The sequence below is a fragment of the Aotus nancymaae genome, unplaced genomic scaffold (genome assembly GCF_030222135.1).
Source record: "Aotus nancymaae isolate 86718 unplaced genomic scaffold, 86718_ANA_hifiasm-v0.15.2.pri h1tg000014l, whole genome shotgun sequence".
Classification (NCBI taxonomy): domain Eukaryota; kingdom Metazoa; phylum Chordata; class Mammalia; order Primates; family Aotidae; genus Aotus; species Aotus nancymaae.
The window spans coordinates 115,106,235-115,129,664 of record NW_026988425.1 but is presented as its reverse complement, the minus strand read 5'-3'; the positions used below and the strand labels follow the sequence as shown (position 1 = coordinate 115,129,664).

The 23,430-nt window shown below is 38.3% G+C and overlaps 1 long non-coding RNA gene across 1 annotated transcript in view; it reads left to right on the top strand.

Annotated features, from left to right (window-relative positions):
• The first annotated feature begins 2,680 nt into the window (after positions 1-2,680).
• Positions 2,681-23,430, top strand: part of LOC105707619 (uncharacterized) — a 39,626-nt gene continuing 18,876 nt past the window's right edge. Inside the window, exon 1 of the long non-coding RNA XR_001105117.1 lies at positions 2,681-2,788. This is a non-coding gene — a long non-coding RNA (uncharacterized LOC105707619). The remainder of the gene's footprint in view (positions 2,789-23,430) is intronic.

Sequence of the window (23,430 nt, the reverse complement as noted above, 5' to 3'; positions counted from 1 at the left end):
TTGTGTACAGAGACAAAGATTTTCCCAGAAGGCAACTACAGAAGGAGACTATCACATTTCTTAGTTCTCGCGGTGTGCAAGCCAGTACTGCTCCAAGACAACCACACAAGTGGCTTTTTGCCAAAGCAGGATTTGAGCATTGTGTGGCAGCTACTTGTCCTTACCTGTGACCATACCCCAAGGTAATTCTAACAAGTCCTGGATTCCTTACAGGTAAAAGTGTGAGGTGGAGACAGTAGTCTCCATGTACTCAAGCCACTTAGGGAGAAGAACTAGGAGTGTGGAAATTGTGCTAATGCTTTTGTAAGGAATGCATATCTACAAAGTGATCCAATGCCACCCACTGCTCATTCATCCAATCAAAGAATACAATCCACAGAAGTCCCTCAAGAAAGCAAAGTATAATTTCTTTAAAACATCCTAAAAGTTTAGTGGTAGATTTGACCTTAGTGGTGAATTTCACTTTAAATATTTATTACAGAGTATTCCTATATTTTCCCTTCTTTTGCCAGTTGATCTTCAAAGGAGCATATTTCATTAACAAACCATGGATATAAAATATGAAATCAAGATCACCTACTGCAGAGAAGAAGCCAAACATCACTAAAAAGGATTAGTTTCTTTCACTGTCTAGAAATTTTTCATGGAAGACCTTGGCTGGCCTTTTGATATTAAAACTTCCTAACAAGTATTACACAGGAGTTTTAAATTAGAACTTGCTGTCACAGAGACAGTTATAAACTCTTAAATATGTCCTTTCAATGCTAAGCTCCTGTAAAGTATGCACATGGCCACAGCCAAGAGGCTCCCTGACAAGTAGCAGGGTGAGATCACAGAGATGTTTGCAAGCTGCCTGCAAGGCTCTGCAGGTGGCCCTGTGTTGTATGTGTCTGTGCATGAGTGTGTGTGCGTGCTCAAAATAAGCTACACATTTCTGCTTCTCAAATCAGATACTACCTTCCAATGAAAACTAATAAAAATGCGCATTGTATTTTGTAATGATATCTGCCAACTGAAGAGGGATGTTCAAACTCACATTTTATGCATTGGACTAATTTAATGTTGCATTTTCTCAAGTAGCAAGAACTTAAAACGTCATTCTATCCTATGATTATAGATAGTAGAGACTCATAATTTTACACACTGTATAAGTTATGGATCATCCTTTAAGAAAGGGTTTTTATTATATCTTTATCATTCTCTTTTTACAAAACAAAAAATATATGAGGTCAATGGCACATCACAGAAATAGGGCGGGGATGAGAGCAAGAGAAAAAAATTTAACTTTTCACTTCTTTTATTCCATGTTTTATTTTGTTTATATGATATTTTCCAACAGTAAAAGTCTCCTCCAAGGGCTTGTTCTGGAGGTTGCATAATGGACTTTGCTTTTTCCTATCTGACCAGTAGAGCCCGTAATTAGTACTTAATTATAGTTTATATGGCCACTTTGACCAGAAAGAAAAGAGTAGCTTTGTTACAGTCAATGAAGTATTTAAAGCTATTCCCAGGTTGAGGATGGGTTTATTAAACACTTGGGTAAGCAATAATAAACTTACATTGATTGGGAAACTCGATACATTTCTTTCATGTGCTGCTTACGAAAAAAAAAAGTCAGGTGGAATTGAAAATTGGAACCCTGTTTGAATATACTAACAGTACCCAATTCTCTGCAAGGCCAACAGACTAGGGGAAATGTAATCCCTCCCTTTAAGAAAAACTGACTCTCCAAAAACGAGATATTCCTATATCATGCTGACTTTGACAAAAGGATGGACACAGCTTAGATTATAAAATAATAGGTAATAAGTCTTGAGATTCAGGCCTGGGCTCAGCACTTTACCTGTGGATAAAGGTTAAGTAAATTGCCCAAGGTCAGAGAAAAAGAATTCAAATCAAGGGAGTTAGTTATATCTTACAACAGGATCACTTAAACTCTTAGTTTCTAAATTTACCTTCTTCAGACTATGTAAAGAAGGACGCTGCTTGTGTGAAAGTTTACTTTTTATTATTACATTTTAAAAACTTAATTTATTCTTGGATGGCCTTTCTTCCAAAATGAAACCTTGCTGGGAGACAGCATGCCCTTCTCTCTTTAGAAGCTGAAGAGACTGGCTGCTCATTTTCTCATCTTCCCCTGTTGTAGGGGGACAAGCATGTGCCCTAGGGCCAGCCAGTAGCATCCTGGTACATGAGTCGGGGCTAATGATGCTCACAGGTGGAGCAGAGGACTATTCCTTTTGGCAGCAGCAGCAACATTGAATTACCCAGGTGTAGAGGGAGCTGAGGTGCCAGGAATGGTGTGGAGGTGACAGGAGTCACAGCCAGGAAGGTTTAGTGATGGTGGGCAATGTGCTGTAGTATCTGTGTTCGTCAGGGCAAGAGTGATGTGCTTACAAGCCTGGTCTTGACTGCTGCCCCCTTCTTTTAGCCTCTGTTTTCTGTGCCTGCCTCTCCATTCTTCTCATTTCTCTGGTGGCTCAAAAAAAAAAACGTGTTTCCTATTTAAACCCACTAGAGTTGGTTTGTTGCTTGCAACTGAGATACCTGGTAAACACTAGATAATAAGGTGATGTGTTCATCTATTTCAGCATTCAACAAAATAATTGAGTTTGTTATATTTTGCAGAACAAGATGAATTTTAATACTTTGAGTTTGAAGAGTGACGTTTAAAGTTTCGTCGTTTCTGCACCGCGTCTGACCCTTAGCAATCCAGCTCAAGGCATGTATGGATAAAGGCAAGCACTCTAAGCCCACAAGTTTTGAGCCTGCCCACCCTCTGACAAGGGTAAGAAAAGGATGTCAACATTGTCATGCTTTTTAGTCCTCTCCCGGGTGAACTAAAGGAGTAATTCTGCTTGGGCAGAGAGTTAGAATGAAAATGGAACTGGACAACATAAAATACAAACCGCCTCCTTCTACTTCCTTTCTTAACTCTAATTTTTTTTAGTACCAAAAATAATCACCACCACTGCCTCTGCAATACTCCCTCATTCATTCATTGCTTCATTTTATTCTTTGCCTTGGAAGAGCCATGGTCTTGCCTGCTTAACAGGGAATGTGGGAGCAGACAGCAGTCACACAATCCCACAAATATACAGTATCACATGGTTCCACGGGCTGCGAAGGGAAAGCTGTGGGGAGTTTGACTATTTATGATGGGAGGGAGATCTGATCTAAAATGGAATGTCCTGAAGAAATTGCATAGAATGAGAGGTTGTTTAGGTATTATTGATAGTTCATTAGGTAGTAATTATTAGTTATTAATAACTATTAATTATTAATAATTGCTGCCATAATAAATTGCTACAGACTTAATGACTTAAACAATACATATGTCTTATATCCCTGGAGGTCAGAGTTGGAAATAAGTCACACTGGGCTAAAATCAAGGTATGGACAGGACTGGTTCCTTCTTAAGATTCTAAGGACAATTCATTCCCTTGCCTTTTCCTGTGTCTGAGTCCAGGTGGGTTCCTTGGCTCATGGCTCCTTCCTCCATCTTCAAAGCCAGCAGTGGAGCATCAGCTCTCTTTTCTGACCTCTGCTTCCAGGCTTATATCTTCTCTCTCTCATTCTGTTCCTCCTGCCTCCTTCTCATAAGAATCCTTGTGATTATATTGGGCCCACCTGAAGAATCTAGGATACTCTCTTCCTCTCAAAAGTCTTAACTTAATTACATCTGCAAAGTTCCTTTCAGCATGTATGGTAATATATCCACAGGTTCCAGAGGTCAGGAGGCAGAAGGGGGCATTCTAGGGAAAGGGAATAACCTGTGCTAAGGCACTGAGACAGGCTAGGGCGTGGTACATTTCGGCAATGAAAGAAGGTCAAGTGGAGAAAATTGAGAGGAATGTGTCATCAAAGAGGTTAACAGGGCTGGGCTCGGTGGCTCACGCCTATAATCCCAGCACTTTGGGAGGCCAAAGCGGGCAGATCACAAGGTCAAGAGATCCAGACCATCCTGGCCAACATGATGAAACCCCGTCTCTACTAAAAATACAAAAATTAGCTGGGCGTGGTGGAACGGGCCTGTAATCCCAGCTACTCGGGAGGCCGAGGCAGGAGAATCGCTTGAACCCAGGAGGCAGAGGTTGCAGTGAGCCGAGATCATGCCAGTCATTGCACTCCAACCTGGATGACAGAAAAAGACTCTGTCTCAAAAAAAAAAAAAAAAAAAAAAAAAAAGCTTAACAGGAAACAAAAATACACCAGTTGGCACACGGCCAGTGTTCACCATCTTCCACAAGGTCCCTATGAATTTTGTAGAGAGAATATTTTTCTGATCACCTTTGGTTTTGACTTCCTTGATTATATGAAGTAATTCAGTTTAAGCATTATTTCACTTTTCTGTGCATGTGCCATTGGACCTTGGTGCTTATGCATTTAGAAAACTTTGCTATACATTTTTGTTTGTTCATTTTTAGTACGTGAAGAGGTCATTGGGAGGTATATATTTGAATAACAAAATAATAACATCAATTCAATATTTAAATTGTTACAATTCTGAGCTTCTTCCCATAAGTCTCAGGAAACCAGTTCTTCTCTAGATATCCTCAAAGACTCATTCCAGGGATATTTACTCAGTTTGAAAAAGAAGATAGTAGTGACTCTGGCATTGGCAAGAAGCACAGTTAGTCTTCCAAAAGAATCCACTCTGTGCTGCAGCTGACTCATGGTGTTGCCAAAAATCCACTCGTTACTCACTGTTGCCATTCCCACAGTAGTTTCTCAGAGCAATGGATCTGGAAAGGTTGACTCCAGTCATTGTCATGGGTCTCTTCTTTAATACCCTAATAGCATATCTGTTAGATACTTCCTCCTTCCACTGGTTTCTTCTGCTGGTAAAACAATGCTCTTCTGGTGTGCTCTGAGCCCTCTCATCCTCTTCAACTCAGCTATGACATGTTAAGGGACCTCAAAACTCAGCCCCAAGATCTTTATCTCTTTCCTTTATACGTAACATCTTGTATACTGATTGCTTAAGTCATACTTCAGCTCAAATATCCCTTTGAGGCTTAGACCCAAAACTCATCTTCACCAGGATGTCCACCATATCCTTGAATGTGCTTCAGCTCTTTACAAAGTCCCTTTTCAAACCTGTCTCTCTTAATAATCCTATTTTATCAACCATCCATCTAATTGGATGGCTCAGGAATTTGATTGTCCTTCTTAATTTCTTTTTTTCACTAATGTCTATCTCTTGTCTATTACGAAGACCTGTTGATTCTGTTAATTCCACCACCTAGTCTCTTTAAAATCACTCATTTTTCATCTTCACTGTTATTGTAGCCCATGCTGTCTTTCACTAGGACTACAAAAAGCCTTCCATTTCCCCAGGACCTTTGCACATGCCGTTCTTATCACTTAGATTTTCTTTTATTTATTTATTTATTTATTTATTGCATTTTAGGTTTTGGGGTACATGTGAAAAACATGCAAGGTTGTTGCATAGGTGCATACGTGGCAGTGTGATTTGCTGCCTTCCTCCCCTTCACCCATATCTGGCATTTCTCCCCATGCTATCCCTCCCCAATTCCCCACCCCCCCGCTGTCCCCCCCACTCCCCCACAACAGACCCCCATGTATAGTGCTCCCTTCCCTGTGTCCATGTGTTCTCCTTGTTCAACACCCGCCTATGAGTGAGAACATGTGGTGTTTGATTTTGTGTTCTTGTGTCAGTTTGCTGAGAATGATGGTTTCCAGGTTCATCCATGTCCCTACAAAGGACGCGAACTCCTCGTTTTTAATGGCTGCATAATATTCCATGGTGTATATGTGCCACATTTTTCCTGTCCAGTCTATCATCGATGGGCATTTGGGTTGGTTCCAGGTCTTTGCTATTGTAAACTGTGCTGCTATGAACATTCGTGTGCATGTGTCCTTATAGTAGAACGATTTATAATCCTTTGGATATATGCCCAGTAATGGGATTGCTGGGTCAAATGGAATTTCTATTTCTAGGTCCTTGAGGAATCGCCACACTGTTTTCCACAATGGTTGAACTAATTTACACTCCCACCAACAGTGTAAAAGTGTTCCTATTTCTCCACATCCTCTCCAGCATCTGTTGTCTCCAGATTTTTTAATGATTGCCATTCTAACTGGCGTGAGATGGTATCTCAATGTAGTTTTGATTTGCATTTCTCTAATGGCCAGTGATGATGAGCATTTTTTCATATGCTTGTTGGCCTCATGTATGTCTTCTTTTGTAAAGTATCTGTTCATATCCTTCGCCCACTTTTGAATGGGCTTGTTTGTTTTTTTCTTGTAAATCTTTTTTAGCTCATTGTAAATTCTGGATATCAGCCCTTTGTCAGATGGGTAGGCTGCAAAAATTTTTTCCCATTCTGTTGGTTGCCGATTCACTCTATTGACTGCTTCTTTTGCTGTGCAGAAGCTGTGGAGTTTGATTAGGTCCCATTTGTCTATTTTGGCTTTTGTTGCCAATGCTTTTGGTGTTTTGGTCATGAAGTCCTTGCCTACGCCTATGTCCTGAATGGTTTTGCCTAGGTTTCCTTCTAGTGATTTTATGGTGTTAGGTCTTATGTTTAAGTCTTTAATCCATCTGGAGTCAATTTTAGTGTAAGGTGTCAGGAAGGGGTCCAGTTTCTGCTTTCTGCATATGGCTAGCCAGTTTTCCCAACACCACTTATTGAACAGGGAATCCTTTCCCCATTGCTTGTTTTTATCAGGTTTGTCAAAGATCGGGTGGTTGTAGATATGTTGTGTTGCCTCCGACGCCTCTGTTCTGTTCCATTGGTCTATATCTCTGTTTTGGTACCAGTACCATGCTGTTTTGATTACTGTAGCCTTGTAGTAGAGTTTGATGTCTGGTAGTGTGATGCCTCCCGCTTTGTTCTTTTTGCTTAGAATTGACTTGGCTATGCGGGCTCTCTTTTGGTTCCATATGAAGTTTAAGGTGGTTTTTTCCAGTTCTGTGAAGAAGGTCATTGGTAGCTTGATGGGGATAGCATTGAATCTGTATATTACTTTGGGCAGTATGGCCATTTTCACGATATTAATTCTTCCTAACCATGAACATGGAATGTTTCTCCATCTGTTTGTGTCTTCTCTTATTTCGTTGAGCAGTGATTTGTAGTTCTCCTTGAAGAGGTCCTTTACATTCCTTGTTAGTTGTATTCCTAGGTATTTTATTCTCTTTGTAGCAATTGTGAATGGCAGTTCGTTCTTGATTTGGCTCTCTTTAAGTCTGTTATTGGTGTATAGGAATGCTTGTGATTTTTGCACATTGATTTTGTATCCTGAGACTTTGCTGAAGTTGCTTATCAGTTTCAGGAGCTTTTGGGCTGAGATGAGGGGGTCTTCTAGATATACAATCATGTCGTCTGCAAATAGAGACAATTTGACTTCCTCCTTTCCTAATTGAATACCCTTTATTTCTTTTTCTTGCCTGATTGCTCTGGCTAGAACTTCGAGTACTATATTGAATAGGAGTGGTGAGAGAGGGCATCCTTGTCTAGTGCCAGATTTCAAAGGGAATGCTTCCAGTTTTTGCCCATTCAGTATGATATTGGCTGTCGGTTTGTCGTAAATAGCTTTTATTATTTTGAGATACGTTCCATCGATACCTAGTTTATTGAGGGTTTTTAGCATAAAGGGTGTTGAATTTTGTCGAAGGCCTTCTCTGCATCGATTGAGATAATCATGTGGTTTTTGTCTTTGGTTCTGTTTATGTGGTGAATTACATTCATAGACTTGTGTATATTGAACCAGCCTTGCATCCCCGGGATGAATCCTACTTGATCATGGTGGATAAGCTTTTTGATGTGCTGTTGTAATCGGCTTGCCATTATTTTATTGAAGATTTTTGCATCTATGTTCATCATGGATATTGGCCTGTAGTTTTCTTTTCTTGTTGAGTCTCTGCCAGGTTTTGGTATTAGGATGATGTTGGTCTCATAAAATGATTTGGGAAGGATTCCCTCTTTTTGGATTATTTGGAATAGTTTCAGTATGAATGGTATCAGTTCCTCTTTGTATGTCTGGTAGAATTCGGCTGTGAACCCATCTGGACCTGGGCTTTTTTTGGGTGGTAGGCTCTTAATTGCTGCCTCGACTTCAGACCTTGTTATTGGTCTATTCAGGGTTTCGACTTGTTCCTGGTTTAGGCTTGGGAGGAGGCAGCTGTCCAGGAATTTATCCATTTCCTCCAGGTTTTCTAATTTATGTGCATAGAGTTGTTTGTAATAATCTCTGATGATGGTTTGAATTTCTGTGGAATCTGTGGTGATATCCCCTTTGTCATTTTTTATTGCATCTATTTGATTATTCTCTCTTTTCTTTTTTATTAGTCTGGCTAGTGGTCTGTCTATTTTGTTGATCTTTTCAAAAAACCAGCTCCTGGATTTATTGATTTTTTGAAGGGTTTTTCGTGTCTCTATCTCCTTCAATTCTGCTTTGATCTTAGTTATTTCTTGTCTTCTGCTAGGTTTTGAGTTTTTTTGATCTTGCTCCTCTAGCTCTTTCAATTTTGACGATAGGGTGTCAATTTTAAATCTCTCCTTTCTTCTCATGTGGGCACTTATTGCTATATATTTTCCTCTAGAGACTGCTTTAAATGTGTCCCAGAGATTCTGGTATGTGGTGTCTTCGTTCTCGTTGGTTTCGAAGAACGTCTTTATTTCTGCCTTCATTTCATTGTTTATCCAGTCAACATTCAGGAGAAAGTTGTTCATTTTCCATGAGGCTGTGCGGTTCTGGGTTGGTTTCTGAATTCTGAGTTCTAACTTGATTGCACTGTGGTCTGAGAGACTGTTTGTTATGGTTTCCGTTCTTTTGCATTTGCTGAGGAGTGATTTACCTCCAATTATGTGGTCAATTTTAGAGTAGGTGTGATGTGGTGCTGAGAAGAATGTATATTCTGTGGATTTGGGGTGGAGAGTTCTGTAAATGTCTATTAGGTTTGCTTGTTCCAGGTCTGAGTTCAAGTCCTGGATATCCTTGTTAATTTTCTGTCTCGTTGATCTGTCTAATATTGACAATGGTGTGTTGAAGTCTCCCACTATTATTGTGTGGGAGTCTAAGTCTCTTTGTAAGTCTTTAAGAACTTGCCTTATGTATCTGGGTGCTCCTGTATTAGGTGCATATATATTTAGGATCGTTAGCTCTTCTTGCTGCATTGATCCTTTTACCATTATGTAATGTCCTTCTTTGTCTCTTTTGATCTTTGTTGCTTTAAAGTCTATTTTATCAGAGATGAGAATTGCAACTCCTGCTTTTTTTTGCTCTCCATTTGCTTGGTAAATTTTCCTCCATCCCTTTATTTTGAGCCTTTGTGTATCCTTGCATGCGAGATGGGTTTCCTGGATACAGCACACTGATGGGTTTTGGCTTTTTATCCAATTTGCCAGTCTGTGTCTTTTGATTGGGGCATTTAGTCCGTTTACATTTAGGGTTAATATTGTTATGTGTGAATTCGATCCTGTCATTTTGGTGCTAGGTGGCTGTTTTGCCCTTTGGTTGATGCAGATACTTCATTGTGTTGATGCTCTTTACCTTTTCGTGTGTTTTTGGAGTGGCTGGTACTGGTTGTTCTTTTCTATGTGTAGTGCCTCCTTCAGGAGCTCTTGTAGAGCTGGTCTGGTGGTGATGAACTCTCTGAGTTCTTGCTTGTTCACAAAGGATTTTATTTTTCCTTCACTTATGAAGCTTAGTTTAGCTGGATACGAAATTCTGGGTTGAAAGTTCTTTTCCTTAAGGATGTTGAATATTGGCCCCCACTCTCTTCTGGCCTGTAGGGTTTCTGCTGAGAGATCTGCAGTGAGTCTGATGGGCTTCCCTTTGTGGGTAACCCGACCTTTCTCTCTGGCTGCCCTTAGTATTTTCTCCTTCATTTCAACCCTGGTGAATCTGATGATTATGTGTCTTGGGGTTGCTCTTCTAGAGGAGTATCTTTGTGGTGTTCTCTGTATTTCCTAGACTTGAATCTTGGCCTGCCTTGTTAGGTTGGGGAAGTTTTCCTGGATAATATCCTGAAGAGTATTTTCCAGCTTGGATGCATTCTCTTCGTCACATTCAGGTACACCTATCAAACGTAGATTAGGTCTTTTCACATAGTCCCATATTTCTTGTTGACTTTGTTCATTCCTTTTTACCCTGTTTTCTCTAATCTTGCCTTCTCGTTTTATTTCATTGAGTTGATCTTCGACCTCTGATATCCTTTCTTCTGCTTGGTCAATTCGGCTGTTGAAACTTGTGCATGCTTCACGAAGTTCTCGTGTTGTGTTTTTCAGCTCCATCAATTCGCTCATATTCCTCTCTAAGTTGTCCATTCTTGTTAGCATTTCGTCAAGTCTTTTTTCAAGGTTCTTAGTTTCTTTGCATTGGGTTAGAACATGTTCTTTTAGCTCACGGAAGTTTCTTATTATCCACTTTCTGAAAGCTGATTCTGTCATTTCATCACACTCATTCTCCATCCAGTCTTGTTCCCTTGCTGGTGAGGAGTTGTGATCCCTTGTAGGAGGAGAAGTGTTCTGGTTTTGGGTGTTTTCATCCTTTTTGCGCTGGTTTCTTCCCATCTTTGTGGATTTATCCACCTGTTGACTTTGTAGTTGTTGTCTTTCTGATTTTGGTAATTTTAAGTCTGCTGTGGCAGAACTCATAAACCCCCTGCTCTTCCCCCCAGGTGTTCTGTCCCAGGGAGTTACGGTTTTATGATGTTCCCCTGTGCGGTTGCTGTTTTCCCTGCCCACAAGGTGGCAGCCTAGTCACACTCGGGTTGCAGAGGCTTCGCTTAGCTGCTGTGGGCTCCACCCAGCTTCCGTGTGAACTTCTGGGTGTAGTTAGAACTGCTTCCGCTATGTTGGCCCGCCCCTGTAGTGACGGAGTCTCTGTAGTGGCGGATTGCCTTGGTAGATTGCCCTGGGAACAGCAGGGTGCCTATGGAGAACGCCCCTCCTCCACAGAGCTGGACCGTCCCGGTTTCAGTTGTGTTTCAGGTCTTCTTGCTGGGTAAGAGGGGACACCGTCTCATCTGATCTGCCTCCGGAGCCGCTGCGTTGGCTAAAGCCGCGGCTCTGAGATTCGTGGCGCTGGCCTGGCTCCCCGTTTCAGCTCCCCTTGCTGGCTTATAGGGGACTCAGACTCTCTCACTTTGTACAGTGAGTCGTTGCCTCAGGGTGCCGGCCTAGCGGCTGCGCCGTTCAAGCCAGCGGCGCCAGCAGCGCTGGCGACCCATGTGGCTTCTCTGCGTGTGAATCTCCTGGTCTGTGGGCAGTAAAAATTAGTCTGGAAATACGGCGTCCACTCACCCTCTGTGCTTTCTCTCGGAGCTGCATTCCCGAGTTCCTCCTAAGCGGCCATCTTGGATCTCTCGATCATCACTTAGATTTTCAATCTCAGCTCTAGCATTGTATCCTTAAGGAAGATATAGTTGACATATCCATCTGAATTAGCTTCTTTTATTATGTGTATTTGTGAGTCCTTATTCTTTGTCTCACATTATTTAGTGTAAAGTTTAGATTTATTTAAACAATAATTTATTTAATATCTATCTTTCCCACTAGGCTATAACTTGCATGAGGGTAAGACTCTATTTTGTTCATTAGTATGCCCAGCAGCTTTCACAGAATTAGACATATAATGATACATATAATCATATATTTTGTTAATGAGTAAATAAATTAGTAGCTTGGATCATCATAACATTTAACATAAGTGAAGGATCAACAAACTTTTGGTAGAGACCAGACAGATAGTAAATATTTCAGGCTTTGTGGTCTTTTACAGTCTTTGTGACAATAATTCACTATGCCATCATAGTGAGAAATGATCTACAGATGATCTGTAACCAGAGGGCATGACTGTGTCCCAATAAACTGTATTAACAAAAACAGACTGCAGGCTAGATTTGGCCCAAGGGCTTAGTTGGCTGATCCCTAATCCAGGCTACTGAGTTTTTAAATAACTCCATGTAAAGAACATCACGTTGTTCTTTAGGACTCTGCTTACACCTTTGACAAGGATTAGAGATTTCTCCAATTCGCATTACTAAATAGTACTTTTAGCATCTTCATCTTAATAACAAATGCATTTAAATTTTAGAGGCTCTTTCGACTTTCTTGTAGACAAATGAGTGGATCTTGCTTTTATTTTCACCAAATGGCCATACCTGGTGGTTTCCTAAACCAAAGGAAGTCAATAGTGAGAGCATTGAGGGTTTTACCTTAGGCAACTAAAGTAGTAGCTACTCCCAAATGACACTAAGCTAATGGAAAATAGTTTTTCAACTAAAGTAGTAGCTACTCCCAAATGACACTAAGCTAATGGAAAATAGTTTTTCAGTAACATTACTGTTCATGAATGACTGCTCCCTCCCCTCTCAGTGGGTGTGAATTGAATTTCCCCACTCCATGGCCAAATGTCTTGCTTTGGCCAGTGTGTTTCAGTGTCAGTTGTCAGTTTCAAGCCAATGATTTAAGAGATTGTGCTGCTTTTCTCTTGCCCATGATGGGCACCAATGTTCTAGATAGAGGTAGATCTGTCATTCTTGGACCCAAAGAGAAGACAACTTGGAGTACGATTGCAGCCTAAAAATATGACTATCTAATAGAAGTAAGTAAGAAATACATTTTTTGTGTTACAGCCATTGATTTTATGGAGTAAATAGTTACCGTGTCTTGCCATAGCCTATACTGACCAACAAACTGGAAACCTCCTCCTGTGTGAGTCCATTTGAGCTACTATAAAGGAAAACCTGAGGCTGGGTAATTTATAAAAGAAAGAGGTTTTTAATTGGCTCGTGGTACCTGCAGAACCACGAGCCAATTAAAAACCTCTTTCTTTCTACATGGTGCTGACATCTGCTCAGCTTCTGTAGCGGCCTCAGGAAGCTTTTACTCATGACGGAGGCTAAGCAGGAGCAGGCAGTCACATGACAAGAAAAGGTACAAGAGAGAGAGGGAGGTGTCACACACTTTTATTCAACCAGATCTCAGATGAATTCAGAGCAAGAACTCACTCATGACCAAGGGGATGATGCAAAGCCATTCATAAAGTATCCATCCCCATGAGCCTGTTGTGTCTGTAACACTGGGAATTCCATTTCAACATGAGGTTTGGAAGGAACAAATATTCAAACCATGTTACCTCCCTACTCAAACATAAAATATCACATTTAGAAAAGTCATTGTTGTTGACTTTTCTATTCCACTAATCTATTCTCCATCTACAATTTTGTCATTTTTAGGACATCATATAAGTGGAATTATACAGTATATGATCTTTTGAAACTGGCATTTTTCAGTCAGCATATGCCCTAAAAAAAAAAAGAAAGAGAAAAAAAAAAGAAAAGTCGTTGTTGAGGCATAAATGTATTCTATGCTGATTTGAGAAGGCCTCCTAATTATAGCCAGCAAGCATATGATGAGATTAAATGGAACTGATGAACAGATCACATAACTAAGGGGAAAAAACATGTTTTGTGAAAATACACTTTAAAAATTGAACCTAGGCTGGACCCAGTGGCTCACACTTGTAATCCCAGCACTTTGGGAAGCCGAGCCAGGCAGATCACTTGAGGTCAGGAGTTCAAGACCGGCCTGGGCAACATGGTGAAACCCTGTTTCTACTAAAAATACAAAAAATTAGCCAGGCTTAGTGGCATGTACCTGTAATCCCAGCTACTTGGGAGGCTGAGGCAGGAGAATTGCTTGAACCCCGAAGGCAGAGGTTGCAGTGAGCCTAGATTGCACCATTGCACTCTAGCCTGGGAGACAGAGCAAGACTGTGTCTCAAAAAAAAAAAGAACCTACCTTAAATTATTTTAGTCTTTCATAAGGTATAGATTTGCAAGTTTTCCTAAAAATCTCAGGATATCTGGCACAATTACTTAACATATAGCAAGGAAGGGCTGAAGCTGGGTTTTGACTGCCACTTTAAACAAGGCAACCACCATCCAGTTTCCCACAGCCCTTTCCATTCTTATGGTAAGTGCAAATGCCCTCCACCAACTTCCCCTGAGCCTCCGCTTACCATCTACCATGCCAGGCTTTATATCTGCTGGGCACCAGGTCTGTAACCTTAATCAGTGAGACTCTTGAGACTGGTCACTGTGCCTTATTTATTTTTGCACCCTCAGCCCTGAGCACAGTGCTTGGAATGTAAGACTTGTTTGATGTATGCTGGCTGTATACATAACCGCAAATGAACTTCTGTAACTAGAAGCTTCCATAGAGTTAAAACCTTAATAATCAACTAGGCTTCAGATTTACTTTGAAGTGATAAGCATATCAATCCATATAAACATTAATTAAACCCAAACAAATATGGAAGAGACTATGTGTATAAGATGAGGTAAATAGAACAGGGAGTCTGGCGAGGTGAAAGTAATACATATATGATATTGGCACGTTCTGAAACTTTCAGGGTATCTTCTGATGCTCAATTGAACTTCAAAGGTTTTTAAAAAGCAAAAAATTTAAGGATATTTTTATTCCTGATATTTAGTATCACTTAGCATGAGACTCTTGCTCCAAGCCAGGAACAGTATGTATGGTTCATCCAAATCTTAGGAAGAGAGAATAAAATTTGATGTCTGTGAGCTCAGAACTTTAATATTAATCACAAAAGCTATATCCTTTTCCCAAACCTGTTGTATTTCATTTCTCCATCCTTCCCTCTCCCCACCCTCCTCCTTGGTCCATTACACTTTATTCTCTTCTTGGGGGTGGGTGGCAGAGGGAGAGGTAATTCATGCTGCATCTTCAGACTGTGTGCAGAATGTGCCTCCCTTCAAGGTGAACAGCACTGAGTGAAAGTCTTCATTTTAGTGGAGAGAATAGAATCAACAGTAGACAAAAAAATTTATACACAGAGATCAGTAGAACTGTGGCCAAAATGGATTAAGTACAAATAGATTATTTTGATGTAGCATTTGTTTACTTTCTGACATAGTTAAGAATAAATATGAAGACATGCACAAGATTCTGGATTTCAAAATTGGAAGACTGTGGTTATGTGGTTTTTTTAATTCACAATTTTATTTATAAAATGAAGCGATGAAGTTAGGCTAAATTGTTCTGTTAAATTAAGAAATATATAGGCAGTCATTTTAATTATATTTTATTTTCATTGTATATTTAATTTATCTACCACTATTACCACTTGCAACATTTTATAAAGAACTGCTCTTAAATAGATCTCTACATTCAACTTTATTCTATTCAGTAGTCTTATCATACATCTGCATTATGCATAGCTTTGCAACAGGAGATTCACAATATCTTGTAAAGAAAAAATAAACTCAGTGAAAGGAACTTGCCCAGGGTGCCTGTACTTTACTCATAGGTGATTTTCTATTGTCCATTATCATTTATATCTAATATGAACCATTCTGCACTGCTTGCCTCTAATCCCCATGCTTGTTAAGGAGCTTAAGAGGAGAATTAGTTGATTTCAAGGCCTTTTTTAGTTCAAGGGCAAAGTGATTATTTCCTTAAAGGAAAAAAGATCATGGACTCATCACAATTTCCAAAGTTCAGCTCTTTTTTGTTTCACTAATTAGAAGCCAAACCAAATGCATATCTGGAAGCTTTTATACAAGCGATCAGCCCTTTGCCCTGGGACCAATTACAGAAAAGTGTCTTTTACACATTACTGTCTGTGAATATCTAGTGTTCATACAAGCTGTCATGTTTCACCATGAGTCATGCTAAAACCATATAATAGTTGAAGAGCTAATGATATGTTTGCTCTTCTCACTTTAATTTACAAACATAACTGCACTCCTATGCCTATGGCTTATCTGTAGCTTAAACAGGAATTTATGTAAATATACATATATGTAGACATGTTAAAGGGCATTATTTAATCAGCAAGTGAGATCACACTCTTCTATCTGAAAATTATGTTTCTATGTCTAATTCTATCCATAGCAATATATATATATATATATATATTTTTTTTTTACAGAATGATAGCAACAGTTGTATGTATTTATAGAGAGATTGATTCGGATATCTACTTGAAATGTGTACTCTTTTCCTATACATTTTCGAGAGCTATTAATAACACTGGTTTTGTTTGTGTGTGTGTGTGTGTGTGTGTGTATATATATATATATATATATATATATATGTAGTAGCTAGTACTATAAGCATACACCATTATGCCGAGCTAATTAAAAAAGAAATTAGATACAGGGGTCTCACTATGTTGCCCAGGCTAGTCCTGAACCTCCTGCCTTAGCCTTTGAAAGCACTAATATTATAGGCTTAACTGTCTTGCTGTGACTAAACAGAATCAGAGTACCAACTAGTACATCTTTGCTAATCTAAAAAACACATGCTCTGATCTCTAGGCTAACCACTAATAATATAGTGAAAGGATATATCACTTTCAACATCATAGGAAAGAAATTAGAAAATGAAAATACTTTATAAGATGAAATATATACAGATAGAAAAAAGAAACATAGAGTATCAGGAAAATATCAGAAGTTATATAGAATATAAATGTACAAAGTGCTCCACATTTAAAAAGAAAACTGTTTCTGACAGTATTAAAAAATCTCATCTAAATGATATAAGTGACATATCTATATTCTATCAAATATTAAAAAGTTGAAAATGAGAATAGAGAAAGATATACCATGAAAATACTAACCAAAAAGTGGAAAAAATAGTTATTCACCTATATTAATAGAAGGCAGTGAACTTTAAGGCAAGAAAATTTAAGCAGCATAATCATAACAGGTTCAATTTATCAACAATTCAATCTAGAACACGTCTAATAACAGAGCTTCAAAATATATAGAAAAGATTCAAGAATAAAAAGACAATTCCACAATTCTAGTGGAAGATTTTAAAATACAATTATGAGTAACTAAAATCAACCAAAACTAAAAATCAGTATGCAAACTAAAAAATTATTATGGATATAAAAATTTCTAAGAACAAAACCCACAAAATTGACCTCATGAAATTTTGTAGAACCAATTTGCACACCCCATACCTGCAGAATACATATTTTTGAGTATATATGAAACATTTCTAAAAACCATAAAGATGATCAACACAAATTTCAAAGAACTAAAATCATGCAAAGAATATAATCTTACCTGCAATATAATTTTTCTAGAAATTGATAACAGAGAACTAGAAAACACACTTATGTTCGAGAAATTTAAAATAACTATTTATAACTAACCCACAGGTCAGAGAAGAAATAATGTAGAATTTAGAAAATATTTTCAACTGAAAGAAAATTTTTTAAATATTGTATACTCAACATGCAATGAAAGCTACTACCTAATGTGATAGCTATAACCCAGAACACGTATATTAGAAAAGAAAGAAGCTGAAAGTCAATCATCTCAAAAATTTAGGGGGTAAAAAACCTGGCAAATTGAGCCCAAAAAAGAGAAAGGATGAGAATAATGTACAAAAATTATTAGATTAGGTAAAACTACTATAAAATGGAGAAGACCAGCAAAGCCAAAGTATATCATCTGGATACACTAAAAAGAAATTGAGAGAATTAGAGTAAGACTAATGAAATGAAAGAAATAAGTGAGAGTGTGTAGAAATGATCAATGTCGGAAAAGGGAGACATCACTACAGATGTTTTACACTTTTAAAAGAACACAGGAAATATTATGAACATTTATTCTAATAAACTCTAAAACTTAAATTACTCAAATAATTTTTTAAAATAACCAAATGAACACGAGAAGAAATGAGAAAAACCTAATCTGTAAATAAATGGCATTTCACAAAAAGAAAAGGAAAGATGAAGGAATAAGGAGAAGGGAAGGTAGGAGAGGCTAGGGCAGAATAAATGTCAAGATCCAGGTGGCTTTACTGTTGAATTGATTTTAGGGAAGAAATTCTGCCAATTCTACTTATGCTGTTACACAGAAGAGTGAAAGAGAAACTTATTCTCCAACACATTTTCTTGAGGACAGCATAGGCCTTGTTACCAAAATTTGATTAAAAGAACATAAAATTACAGTACCTAAATGTAAAAATTTTGGAAAACTAAATATAGCAAAATAGGAACATGATGATTCACAGTAACTAATTTGGGTTTAATTTAGTTATTCAAAGTAGCTTTAATATTTTTAAAAATTCATTGAGTTCCAGGAACAGAAAACCAAATACTGAATGTTCTCACTCATAAGTGGGAGTTGAACAATGAGAACACAGAGAGGGGAACATCACATACTGGGGCCTGTTGTGGGGTGGGAGGCAAGGGGAAGGGAGAACATTAGGACAAATATCTAATGCATACAAGGCTTAAAACCTAGATGACAGGTTGATAGGTATAGCAAACCACCATGGCATATGTATACCTATGTTACAAACCTGCAAGTTCAGCACATGTATCCCAGAACTTAAAGTCAAATTAAAAAAAAATCATGTGTTCACAACATTAATCAAATAAAAGAGAAAAATTGTAGGCATATCTCATCAGATGCAGAAACAACATCTAGAAACTACTTAAATACGTATCAGTAGTAAGGTAGATAAAAAAATCATTGTGGTTTATTAATACATTGGAACATTACTCATCAACCAAAAATAAACTAATTAAAATTACACATATGTGAGGAATAAGTCAAACAAAGATAATGCTGATTAAAAGAACCCAGATACAGAAAACTAAATGCTATTTGATTCCATTTATAAAAGTGAAAAAATAATTAAACCACAGTGTTAGGATACTTGCTTAGGTGGTAAAGCTTTAAAGACAAATTAAACTATGATTATATAAGCATCAAGATAATAATTACTTTTGGAAAGAGCAATAGGAATAGAAATTCAGAAGGGACAGCTTCTGGGATGTTGACCATGTTCTATTTGTGGACATGGGTGGTAACTTTTAGTTGTTCATTTTTTAATAGGCATAGAGCTGCATACCTATATTTGGTATAATTTTCTGGCACAATTTTTACCTATATTTTATTTTTAAAAGTTTTTGCCAATTATATTCTTTTCACAGAAGTTGAGATATAGGTTATAGTATCGAATATGCATATCTCAAATGTGAAACTGACATTTGAAGCATTCTGGTAATTCATGTTCACAAATGCAAAACAGCACTTTTTGATCATCCTTTATAATTTGCTAACATCTCAAATAAGTGCTAAATCACTTTTGAGATGTGTAAAAAGTAAGACGTATATCCAATAGGAAGTCATATCCCTGTGTAAGACCATATTGTTATTCTGGACATTTCATAGTTTAGGAAACAATTACCTTAGTCATTGAAATGTACCAAAAAATTTTGCTCAAGCTACAACTTTGAGAATCTATGCTTGAAGCATGGAACAGATAAAGGCATAGCTGATAATCTATAGTTAAATTATACTTGGGTCTATTAATTTAATTGTTAAAATAACAAAAAAAATTGTATGGAATGTACACCACTCAATCTATCTGGATGTGCAAATACTTTATGAAGCACTCCATTCATGAGTTACATTGTCACTTTAGATCTATTAAAACTAACGTTTCTCAAAGGCAGAACCTGTGCATTAGTTTGCATTAGTTTTCTTTTCTTTTCTTGTTTTTGTTTTTGTTTTTGAGACAGAGTTTTGCTCTGTCACCCAGGCTGGAGGGCAGTGGTGCAATCTCAGCTCACTGCAGCCTCCAGTTCCCTGGTTCAAGCAATTCTCCTGCCTCAGCCTCCTGAGTAGCTGGGATTACAGGCACCCACCACCATGCCTGGCTAATTGTTGTATTTTTAGTAGAGACAGGGTTTCACCATGTTGGCCAGGCTGGTCTCGAACTTCTGACCTCAAGTGACTGCCTGCCTCAGCCTCCCAAAGTGCTGGAATTACAGGCGTGAGCCAACATGCCCAGCCCATTACTTTTCTTTTATTACCTCTAAAAGCACCAGCCCTAGATACATGTTAACTTGATGTACACTTGATTTTGAACAAACTAAATCATAGGCAAACTTGGGTAAGAAAGAATATTTAGGAAATACTGAGAGAAGTCAGGAAAGTAATAGACGAAAAGTGTAGCCTAGAGGAAAAGGCAGGACCATCCTAGGAAAACTCTAGAAAACAAGGCTGGAAAATATGATAGGACTAGAGAAGAGCTGATCGAAAATAGAGCTGACCCTGTCAGCTAGTAGACAGTACCAACATAGAGTTCCACTAGAAATCACACATTTCAGAAATATTTTATCTATGATTTATTTTGCAAAATTAACTTTAAAGGGGGGTGGGGAATGAAAGAAGAAAAGAAAGAAAAACAGACAAATAAGAACATAAAAGAGAGAACTGAGGGGAATCTTAAGGAGTGACATGGTATTAGTGAGGATGACCACAGAAGGCCAATATACTGAGGAACAGAAACAGATATAAAATTATTTTGACTGAGGCCAGGTGCGATGGCTCACACCTGTAATCCCAGCACTTTGGGAGGCCGACGCAGGTGGATCATGAGATCAAGATTTTGAGACCAGCCTGACCAACATGGTGAAACCCTGTCTCTACTAAAAGTAAAATAAAATAAAATAAAAATTAACAGGGCATGGTGGTGCGTGCCTATAATCCCAGCTACTCAGGAGGCCGAGGCAGGAGAATTGCTTGAACCCGGGAGGCAGAGGTTGCTGAGATTGCACCATTGCACTGCAGCCTGGGTGACAGAGCAAGACTCTGTCTCAGAAAAAAAATCATTTTGACTGAAATTAAACATAAATCAGCTAATTCTGCACATGCATAATGATTTTTAACATTTTATGTTTTGAAAAGTTCTCTTTAATTTCACTTCCACATTTTCAGGGGATTGGGAATACATGGCATCCATATAATTAAATTAATTCATTTGGCCTCTTTTATTCATTTTTGTACCAATACTTTTAGAAACATGAAGACACAAATCTGACCAACTTTTATAAGCCAACAGAACTTCTTCCCGCTTCGTGAATAGAAAGATGGTTTAAAGTGGCTCCCTGGCAGGAATAGATCACGTTTTTGAAAATAGCACAGGGGAACCTCGAAGCAGTACAGGTCAAACCATGTCATGGCCGGCCCTCCAAGCAATCTGTTCCTTCAGCAGAGAGATTAGGGACGCACTTGGTCAAGGGGCAGCAGAGGGCACTCCAGGCCAGAACAGGTTAAGTTGTGGTCACTTTATCTCTTGTTGTTGACGCAAAGTCCCGAGGCCATGGCCCAGGGTTTTCCTGCAGAAATGTGTTTACAAGCAGGTCAAGGACTTGTAGACAGATAACCATTAGCAAAACAACTTTTCTATTGACAACAGAGCAAAGAAAGGTGTATTTGCAGATGAATTATCACTTGCTTCTTAAAGGAAAAAAAAAAGTTCAATGAAATCACTAAATCCCAGCTTTCTTACCCCCAAGACTAAAATTTCTCAGGAGTGTAAGGAGAGTTGCTTCTTGCTTTTTCTCACAATTGCACTCACATCTTGCCAACTGCAAATTAATCTGAAATGACACTTTCTAGCCTTGGCTAATATCTACAAATTATCCATTTGGGTCTTCTAAAGATGAAGAAATTATTTTATACCTGAGTTAGAAAGAAAATTGGATGAATATTGAAATAGCATGAAAATCTTTAAATCTCTCAGGCAAATTTTGGGAGTGCCTTATTGCTGGGGAAAGTAAATTTTCAAAAATCAGCTGAAACTTCCTGGTTTGAATCTCTGTCCGATGACTTTTGGGCTGAAGATATTTTTGATGAAATCCTAAATTTGTAAGCACTAAAGACAGAAATAAGAAATAGTCTTAGTCCGCTGAGTCATGAGGAGGGGAAGCAAAATCAAAAACTATAATAAATAAGTAAAAGACTTAAAGTGTATCAGAAACAACAGGAATGAGAAGCTTCACTAATGAACATGTTTTAAGCTTTGAAAACTGTAGCCTATTTCAGCTTGCCATGTGATGTAACTCTTGCATAGAAACTGGGGGGAAAAAAAGCTTCTCATGGCATGTCTAGTCTTATGCTAAAGAAGGGCACTCACATTTTCACTAAAGGAGAAAAATCTGAACTTGGGAATCTGCACATGGGTAAATATGAGCTGTCTCATTAGAAAGATACTTCTCAATTAGTTTTCTTTTCATCCCTCTTTCTTTCGGCTCTCAGCCTGCTTACGCTCACCCACACAGACGCACAGAGTCCTGCACTTGCGAAGGGTCAGAAAGGTTCCTGCGGATTTCTCTCCATAGAAGTCCTGACAATGTGGCATGTGCAGTCTCGACAATGACATGCCACTCAAAATCCCTCCCTTCAGATTGTCCCTCCCTTTAAAGGAGACAGCTAACGTGAATGAAACACTTTTTTCCCCCTGGGGACGTCTGACTTGCTTTTATTAACCCAGATACAAAGTGCCACTCAGAGGCCTCGGACAGTAGAATTCTTTTTTCTCTTAACTAGCAATTCATTTGACCCTCAAGAATAGTATGAAAGCTCCGTGGCTTTCTATATTTCTTATTTATTTTATGTTCCCACTGCTCCATGAAGCATTCTTATAAAAATATTGCCGTGTACCATAAAGTCTTCATATTAAAAGGACGTTTTAAATGGTTTCATCTTAACATGATTCTGTCACTCAAATTGGAGAACTTTATGCTAGTTCTTTTCCAAGCTGTTAAAGATTAGCTTGATGTAGATAAGGCTATTCCCCAAACTCATTATCTGTCTTCCAAATGCACCTTAAGGACTCCTTAATAAAGTCAAGGTTACGTGAAGAGTATTTTACTGAAAATCAGTGAATGACTATTAATAAATCTGCATTACAGATGAGTTATTTTGTCTCTGTCTCTCATCTTTACAATAGATGATCCTTCTTTTTTATTAGTTTTTTTTTTTAACAATAAGGCTATTTCTTACTATTTCTTAATCTTACATCATCAATGAGTCAGTGATCATACTGGAGAGAAGTAGCTACAAAATATTTCTTCCTGGTGTATAATTAAATGTAGGCCATGCATTCTGCTGTGTACATTAACAGATATCTTTGACCTCTATATCACCCCAAAATTAAAACTCCTCCATACCCGATCTCTGCTCCATTAAAATGCTAGCATGTTAAATACACACACACACACATTCACTCACACACACATACTCACTCTCACACACACACTCACACATACATGCAAACACACATACGCATATCTCTTTCCAAAATGAGAATGTGAATAGCTCCCATCTGATCATCATGTTTTTAGTCCTGCTAAAACAAAATTCCAGCCCCTATAATTAATGTAGCAGATGTTTCTCTGGCTCTTACAGGTCCAAAGTCACGAGAGTTGCAAACTTGGTGATTCTATTATCGTCCATACCCCTAAATAACTGGAGCTCCACCCCGATGTTTCCCCGCCCCCCAACTATTTATTCTTCCATTAAATCTTCACCTTCACCACCACACACAGCAAATATCACATGCTGCTTGCATAACAATCGCTTTTTTTATTTTAGAATCAGAGTTTCTA